Here is a 7,303-nt window from a genome sequence, read left to right as displayed (position 1 = left end):
ATGGCATTTGGTAATAAGGTACTCCATGCTCCATCAACTTACACAAATCGGTATTAGCAACAGTAGACTAGAGACAGAAATCCACTGCCGTCATTTCTGTGGCAAAACGACCAGATTCATGTAAAGACATTCCCTTTTGCTCTCAGTGCTTGTCTCCAAGATTAAGTACTTTGTACTGGACTTGGAGCTGGTGGAGAGCTTCCTTTTCCCCCAGCATCATTGCAGTATCAATTCAGGAACCAGATGAAAAATGATGGCATACACTAAATAAGACTAAAAAAAAGTGACAGCTGCTTTTTCAGAACCTCTGCAGGTAAAACAAAGCTTAGCAAGTTTGGGGTTTTTGCTTTCTTAGCACTAAAAAGACAAATTATTGTGGCTATTATAATCCCACTCCCCTGGGTCTTCATATGTCTAAAAGAAACATACCATGTCAATAACTCCTATAAAATCACATTAACTACGGAGTGTAAATGGCTTCATTTTCTATTAGCACAAACACATCGGAGTACCGATTTTATTTGCTATGTAATGTGCACAAATAAATAAATACACTCACACGCACACATGTATAATCAGGTTGTTAAGCTTTATTCATCAGCACCCCTGCAGCATATTTTGACTCATCTATTTAAAATTCACTTGCCACATGTGCAGCAGGTGTAGTTCACTTAGAAGAAGAAAACACATAAAATCCTGCACAGCAGATGGCCCTCTCTTAACTCCGCTGCAGACGTGTACGTACTCACCAGGCTCACCCTCTCCCTAACTGCTGTTTCAAACACGATTCCAAGATGACTTGCCATAACAATCTATGCAAAAGCAGCAGCACAGAAAGTTGGACAGGCTCAGAGAGAAACATCTCAGCCTTCTGTCCCTCCTCCTTTACTTTCTGATTTGTATTTGGATTGCATTTCCCCAGAGGGAGTCCAACGTGTATCTTCTTTGCTGCTGCAAGCAACTTCTAGACCGAGAAGCCTTTAGGTCCATCTCAGACATTCTCACCATATGGAACTTTACCATGCATGTCACCACTAGCAGTATGTATTTTTAAAAACTAAAGTGCCTTTTTACTGTCCTAGGAGAAGTGCCTGTCAGAGAGCAGCAGGGGCGATCCCACCACCTCCAGGATGGGAGGGAGCAGAGCAGGCAGAGGGGAAAGGGAGGACTGAGCTCAGGTGGGGAACTGGGGAGAAAGGAGGCTCGGAACAGCTATGCAAAGTCATGATCCCTAGAAAGGAAAGGGACAGAAGAGCTACGAGTGATTGACCAAAAAATGAGGGGGGGTGGGGGGGTGGGGGTGTGTGAAGACTAGGACCAGCGGCTGAGAGAGGGGGAAAACAGGTGGCAGGCAATGGAAAGAGACAGACACATCGGACAGGAATCTGGAAAAAGGGTAAAAGGACTGGGTAAGACAAGCTGACTGGGATGATGAAAGGGAGGCTGAAGTAGGATAAAATCCCTAGGGAAGAAGACTAAGAGTGTGGGAAGACTGTGATGGTGGGTTAAAGAGGGAAATTATGGCTTACTGAGTAAGCTAAAAACACATGGGAGCGTATTTTGCTTATTTCGTTGTAACTATTGATAACCTTTAAGGATGATGCAGGACCGTAAAACAAAGGAGACTGCTGATTGCTGAGGTTAGGAGGTGCAGGAAAGAGGCAAGGAATTACAGGACAGGAAAAGATAATTTCATGGCTAAGAAAGTGAATGTTGCTCCAGAGTAGGAGGGAATTACATTCCATCCTGTCTTTCACCACAGATTTCCTTGGATGTTAATTAAGTAATTTAAATTTTTCAGGGGTGGTCATAAATTCTAGGTTCTTCATCTTTTGGGCACCTGATTTGGAAGTCTGAAAGTTTAAACACAAACCCACTGAACACTCTCAGCTACAACCCAAGCTGATAAAAATGGTGTCCTGTACTTAGTATCTGATACCAGTTACTTTAAAAAAACGCAGTCCTTGGTATCTCGGAGAGGGCATCCAAAATTAACAGATACTTTGGGTGTTAATTTTCCTGTGCTTCAGTGGAACAAGTATGCTTCAATAATGAAATATTCTCTCTCTTGGGTGTTATTCAGATTTTGGAAGTGCTTGTATACTTACTAGCTTGGGAAATTATATGGAAGAGCTCAGAAGAAAAAGACAGCTTCTGTCTTTTGTCAGGGTCTGAACATTGAGCCGCAAATATGCCACTGAACACACCCCGACAGGTGACTACTGTTCATTAAAGGAACGGCCCTCTTCTCTGCACTGAGGTATGTCAAGGGATGGTAAAACAGAGTTCTAGGTCAGTTAAAGATTGCTATAAGGTCTGTGTGCAACAGGGTAAAATTTAAAGCTATAGGGGCAAGTCTGAACGACTAACTTTGAAATCTTACTATTGCATACTGCCTGTGTGAATTTAACAATCCATACGTCCTTGTGTGTCTTTTAAGTGTGTGTGTGCATGTGTATACGCACCTGTCCTTGGGGAGGGTACATCTATGTATGTGTGCAAGAGAACGCTAATTCTGTATGAAGAAACAGGTTTCTTTTAAGCTTCCAGTAGAAACTAAGACAAAAATAATTTCCATGCCTTCATAATGTTAATTTAGCTGCAAAGAACTTTTAAATCAAGTGTGACATGAGATAAAAATAAAGATGTGGTATAGCCACTTACAACATTTTAAGAGAAAAGGATATGTTTGCCTTGCTAGGTTCAAAGAAAACAGATTTTTAAAGAAGCTCAAAAAAAGAAAAAAAATGGGGGGGAGAAGAAGAAAAAAAACTGTGCAGACCTCTTCCATTTCTAGACCGTTGTCATTCCAGGAGTTAAGGCAGATTCCTGGGGGTGCATTGTTTTTAGAATAAAGTAGAATTCCCTGTGCCAATGCCAGCTGGCAAGTAAGACTAGGACTTCAAGGTGAGAATGAAGTACTGCTGTTCTTACAAAGCTACAAACCTAACCAGTTTGGAAGTATTATCTTTCCCGCTTTCCTTGAAATATAAATTAATCTGCATATTGTACAGTGGCATAATTACATTGCTTGGCAGCTCCTGAACACCAAGGTTGTTCTTATGCCTCTGATTTGGAAATCTTATTCTAGGTTGGAGTCCCCTCCCTAGCACTTCTGAAAGTGATGCGGTTTGAAGACTTCACATGTATTCCATTACTGTATATTCAAAAGCAAAACAGCAAAATGGAAAAAGGGGTTTTTTTATTATTATTAAATTGTACAGACAACATGGAGAAGTTACCAGAATTTCATTACAGGCTCATCCATAGGAAAAAATGTATTCCTGGACTGAAAAACACAGAAACTCAAACTTGTCCTTGTTTTATGAGACTTAAGTTTAGCATCCCCTTTTGGATCCAGTAATGTAGGTGTTTCAGAGAAAGTGTAAGAACATTCCACTGGGCCAATGTCAAAAACCTCCTCTTGATGTGACGCAGTGACTGACTGGATTTCCTACCTTGCTATTAAGGATCTTGATGTGTGATGAAGGCTTTCAGTGTGTGCCTTCAGATGACACAAAAAACCCAGCTGCAAACCCGGTGCAAACCAACACAGCATCATCTCTGAGACCTTGCAGTCAGCTCACAAAACTCTGCTGCTCCGAGCAGCTCCTCTGAAGGGCTGTAGAGCAAAATGACTATCACTCCAGACAGGTTCTCTGTTACAGCTTGTAAACCATGTTGTCAGGGAGACTGAAGGTTACTGTCAAGTCTGTCTATTGGAAAAGCCTGATACAGCAACCTATTCACAGCATGGAAGAGATTAATCCCCAAAACCTTGAGGTGTCAGAGCACAAGCAGTGAGAGGGGCTGGGGGAAGGAGACAAACCTTTTTAGCTCCCCAAACTGGGCAGAAAATGGAAGTCCACATGAAGTACACTGAGCCCTGAAATGGTTGTGAAAGGTCCTTAGAGGAACCCAGTACCCGTGTAAGATTTGCTAAGACATCTTTTACTTCTTGCAATCAGTTTCTTGACATAAATATAAACTCAGTAAGCCTTGGCAGCCTGTCGTTCCTAATTTGCAAGGATAATAATAACAGGGGGTTTTTTAGTGAAGCATGAATTCTGTGAGCTCTCTAGTCTTAGCACATCTGCCCCTGATCTCCTGCCAATCCAACCACCCCAGCAAAAGTAATACAGCACTGTCAAGAAAAAGGAGCAGAGAAGGAACACAGAAAGTTTCTCCCCTCAGTTTCAGCAGCAGCAAGCTGAAGCAGAGACAAGAACAAATAGATGGGCTGTTCAAACAGGACTGTGGCCATGGTTCCAGTGGTTAAGGAGCTTGCTTAGTCTCAGCACCTTAGCAGCTCGGCGAGAATGACGCCTGGGGAATGCACCAAGTCCTCACTGAACAGGCAGAAACGGGCACAGAGTCACAGGGTCTCTTTCTTGCTTAAAATGCGATTTTATTGCCTCCTTTCATCTGTCGCTCTAGGCAGCTGCCTGCTTTGCTGGCTCTTAAAACTGGGCCAGCTTGCTAGGGAGGTGCAAAAAACCCCTCAGCTTTAAGTTAGTAGTCAATCAAAAGATGTAGCTCCACACAGGTGTCTTTTAGATACCACGTGAAAGGGAAGATGCTGGTCATTTTGCTGACACTTAAACTTTGATTTTTGACCTGATCTTAAAACTTTACCTTCCCAGCTCCTGCAAATACCTACACTGGTTTGGAAAGAAGACAATAGGAAAACTGAACATGCACCCCCTGGCAGAACCAGGCTCTAAACATCTGAGGAGAATTGATGGGTATTTTAAGTACCTAGGCCATACCTCAGTGGCTGTATTTTAACACAGGGCAAAACATTTTACTTGAAAGATCTTTAAAAAAACCCTCAGCTATTATGACCCTGTCACATATTTGGTATAGGATTTCCAAAAGTGCTAACTACAGGTACGCCTTCACTTCAACAAAATTACTGAGCATGTCTCCACTGATTGCAGTGAGATTGAAATTAAACCACTGCTGAGCACTTTTGCACACCCGCAGTAAGTATTAAAGCACATATGAACAAGAACATAAATTTAGCTTGCAGAGTAGTAAGTTTCTTTCTCATAGTTAAGTTTGTATCACAACACTGCCTATAGTGTAACACTCAGGTTACTTCCTAAGCTCTTCAAACTATTCGAGTTGATCTATAATGCTCATCTTTATGCAAAACTGAACTTGGAATAACATGTCTCAGAAAGCTGTTTGTAAACTGCAAACCCTTACTCATGCTGGGTTTAAGCCAAAGAACTTGGTGCATTTTTTTATTATCTCCATGGATTTGGATCAGGAGTACTGAGCTATACTTCATACCTCCAGTGTCTTATTATTTCTTGTGGGACTGCTCAAGAAGTAAAGCTTTGTCTGAATTACAGAAGGATCAGGCCATCAGGAATAACCTTGGTTTACTCATGTGTTTTACCAAGGGATGCATTCTGTAGCTTCATTTGAATACATCTGAACTTGGAGCATATGAGGCCAGAATGATAACCAAGAACTGTTCAGATAAAAGGGAAAACATGTATACTGAATGCATATGAGTAAAGATTCCCTGCTACTTTACTGATTTACAGTTTTTCAGGATCACGCTACTAGCTGTGTTTACATTAAGTCACTTGCAGGATTACAGATCTGTATTCCTGTTTCAGCACAAGGATACTTCTTCCATTAATTTAAATGACAAACACTAAAGATCTGCTCCAAGTACAGTAAAGTCACTGTGAAAGTTTGGGGACCATGCCTTCATACAATGTTCTGCAATCTTTCCTACAGGATGAGAATCTCTATTCAGGCAGCTTCCACATAACCCATTTGGAACTCAAATACAGACTCTAAAACATCACTTCTAAAGTAGTACATTTGCCCAAATGAAAAATTTACAAAATCTGTTATTCAATATGAAACAGAATAATTTTGATGTATGTTTTATAATGAACACAGCAGTACTCTTCATGATTTGGGTTTACATAACATTCTTTGATACTTTTTCTTGTCAAATTAACAAAGTAATTCTTTTTAATTTAAGAAAAGCTACCAACTAATCTCCAAACTCCAGAGTTAACCCTGAGTGTTTTCATACTGATAAAGTCTTAGGTAAAGCAATAAATTAGTTTCTCTGTAATCATTTCTTTATCCTCTCCATTTAAGCCTCGTTGTATTTCGTTCTCAGCATTTTATATTCATAGGTGCTGAATCGGAGAGTGCTGAGCCCCAAAAGCAGACAGACTGAAGCCGGACAGCTGAAGAGATTACCATTCCAAGGCATCTGTCCAGTTCAGCTCTCACAGAGGTGGCAGTTACCATGACAGGAAGCTGAGTCATGCACAAAGGCAATCCAGTTTACAGATCAAAATAGTAATATAGATCCGCACAGGTTCTGAAATGCAAAGTAGGAGCCTGCAAGATGCACAGACTGCCTGCTTCGTATGCAACGCAACTATGCCTGCTGCAAGAGCAGTAACACCCAGGCCATAAACAGGGTGAACAGCTGGAAATCATAGGTCTGGTCCCATTTGATTCAGCCTGGGTTTGCGAGACAATATACTAAGTTAAAAGCTGATGCTGTTGTCAACGCTGTCAAAGAAAAAAACCCAAAAGAGTTCAACCTATGCAGACTCAAGTTTTCAACTTAGTAAAGGCGACTGTCAAAAAGAGTCTTCAAAAACCACTACATTATATCTGGCATGGTAAAGGGGTAGATCAATGAGCCTCATCTTCCAAAGAAGCCATCTGAGAAATGTACTGATGAGAATACTAAGGCAGCAGGAATATGAAGTGAAAGTCTCTGCATCCTTACCAGGAGCTACTTGCACAAGCAAATTCATATTTAAGAACTGCCTAGTACTTTACGCTGGAAAAGCAAAGGAGATAGTCCCAGCAAAGTACGTAAGACGTAATTCAGCCTGCACTATAAATCATTTCCTTCATGCATTCATTAACTGTCTGCAACCTCAGAGAAATGCTTTTCAGCTTACTATTAGAGAAATTACCTGTTCATGATACAAGCCAGAAAAAGGCCATCTAAACACATTGGCTATACAAAGGGTAAGTGAAGTGCAGATAAGACCAATAGTTTTGTAAGCAGTGACATATATGAAGCCTCATTTCCTAGGGAACTGCATCTCATGACCGTCAGATTTTTTAACCAAATTACACCAAAGCTTCAGGCTTCTCTTAAACAGAGCATCAGAGAATCTGCAGAGAAGAGAAATACGCATGTTTACTACAAAAGGCTTCAAGTGAGATTTGCTACTTATTGGACACCACCAAATCCTACATGAATATATATTTTGATTGAAAGAGGGATTTTCCAATTCCT

This window comes from Falco peregrinus, chromosome 2, assembly GCF_023634155.1.
Source record: "Falco peregrinus isolate bFalPer1 chromosome 2, bFalPer1.pri, whole genome shotgun sequence".
Classification (NCBI taxonomy): Eukaryota; Metazoa; Chordata; class Aves; order Falconiformes; family Falconidae; genus Falco; species Falco peregrinus.
This window is presented reverse-complemented; position numbering follows the sequence as displayed.